The sequence below is a fragment of the Passer montanus genome, unplaced genomic scaffold, assembly GCF_014805655.1.
Source record: "Passer montanus isolate IOZ18808 unplaced genomic scaffold, ASM1480565v1 scaffold321, whole genome shotgun sequence".
NCBI lineage: Eukaryota > Metazoa > Chordata > Aves > Passeriformes > Passeridae > Passer > Passer montanus.
The window spans coordinates 8,919-11,043 of NW_024367942.1; positions in this window are offsets into that span (position 1 = coordinate 8,919).

Sequence of the window (2,125 nt, forward strand, 5' to 3'; positions counted from 1 at the left end):
GGCGCCAGTGCGCCTGCGCGGGGCGCCTGCGCGGCGCCAGGGTGGGGGGGGGGCCCTCGCAGGGGGAGCGCGGCTGGGCGGGAAGCACCGCCCCCTGGGCGTGGCCTGGGAGGCGTGTTCCGTCCGCGCGCCTCCCATTGGTGGAGCGCGTTTAGGCGGGAAGGGGAGTCCTCCGCTACGCTAGGGGATTGGTCGGGGCGGAGGCTGGGGCGAGGTAGCCCCGCCCCTGTCTCGCGATAGTTCGCCATCTCGGGGGTCTGAGGGGAGCCGGCGGCGGCGGCGGCGGCGGCGGCGGAGGAGGAGGAGGAGGGAGGGGGCGGAGGCCGGCGCCTCACGGAGCCGGTGCCGCCGCTGCTCGGCGCCCTGGGGCGGTGCCTGTCCCGTGCTCCTCCAGGCGGTGAGTGCTGGGGGGAGGTACTGGGAGTAATTTGGGACACTGGAGGGCGCTGTCAGGTGCTGGAAGGCTCTGAGGCGGTGCGGGGAAGCGCTTGCTACGCTGGGGGTCACTGGGAGGCGCTTTGGGTGCACTGGGAGGTGCTTTGGGGTCACTGGGGGGCACTTGGAGGTGCTTTGGGGTCACTGAGAGGTACTTTAGGGTCACTGGGGGTACTTTGGGTGCACTGGAGGTCGCTGGGAGGCCCTTTGGGTGCACTGAGGGGCACTTGGAGGCGCTTTAGGGTCACTGGGAGGTGCTTTGGAGTCACTGGGAGGCACTTTGAGCACACTGGGAGGCACTTTGGGGTCACTGAGAGGTGCTTTGAGCACACTGGAGGTCGCTGGGAGGCACTTTGGGGTCACTGAGAGGTGCTTTGAGCACACTGGGGGGCACTTGGAGGCGCTTTAGGGTCACTGGGAGGTGCTTTGGAGTCACTGGGAGGCACTTTGAGCACACTGGGAGGCACTTTGGGGTCACTGAGAGGTGCTTTGAGCACACTGGAGGTCGCTGGGAGGCACTTTGGGGTCACTGAGAGGTGCTTTGAGCACACTGGGGGGCACTTGGAGGCGCTTTAGGGTCCCTGGGAGGCACTTTAGGGTCACTGGGGGCACTTTGCGTGCACTGGAGGTTGCTGGGAGGCACTTTGGGGTCCCTGGGGGGCACTTTGGGGTCACTGGGGGCACTTTGGGGTCACTGGGAGGCACTTTGGGGTCCCTGGGGGGCACTTTGGGTGCACTGAGGGGCACTTGGAGGTGTTTTGGGGTCACTCTGGGGTCCCTGGGGGGCAGTGAAGGATGCCTGGCTCTACAGGGGCAATCTTGCGGGGTCATTCGCAGCCCCCCTGCTCAAACCGGCACATCCCGCTGAGCTCTAGCGCTGGCTCCAACTGGGAGTCACTGGTGAGGCGCTGCACCCTCTGCTCCCCAGCACTTCCATTCCCCTACCCTCCCAGTTTGGGGGCCCCTCTGAGCTGCTGGGGACAGGGGTGATACCGGTGCAGGTGTCACACCAGGACACGGAGCGGGGACAGCAGCGCTGTCCCGCAGGACAGGGGGGTCACTTCACGGCAGGGGCCCCAACACCTGGGTCCGTCCGTGCTGGGTGAGGGGACAGGGGGAAGGACGCTGCCACCAGTGCACCCCAATTTCTGCCGTGGGGCAGCCGCGGGCCCTTCCCCCCTTCCGTGAGGCACGGGGGGGTGAGGGGGGCAGGAAGCGCCGCAGCCGCCACATTGTCCTTATAAGGACTCGGCAGCACCGGGGCTGCTTCCTGCAGCCCGTCCCGCTGCACATCTGCTGCTGCACCCGCAGCACCTTCCCACATCGCCGTCTCTGCCCTCCCTCACCCCGCAGCACCCCCATCTCCCTGTGCCCCACATCGCTATCTCTGCCCTTCCTCACCCCACAGCACCTTCCCACATCACTGTCTCTGCCCTTTCTCACCCCACAGCACCCCCATTTCCCTGTGCCCCACATCGACCCACCCCAGCACCTTCCCAGTCCCATCTCCGCCCTTCCTCACCCCACACCCCCCAATCTCCTGTGCCCCACATCAACCCACTCCAGCACCTACCCACATCGCCACCTCTGCCCTTCCTCACCCCACAACACCCCGATTTCCTTCTGCCCCACATCACCCCATCCCAGCACCTCCCACATCCCCACCTCTGCCGTGCACCGCCTTCTTCAC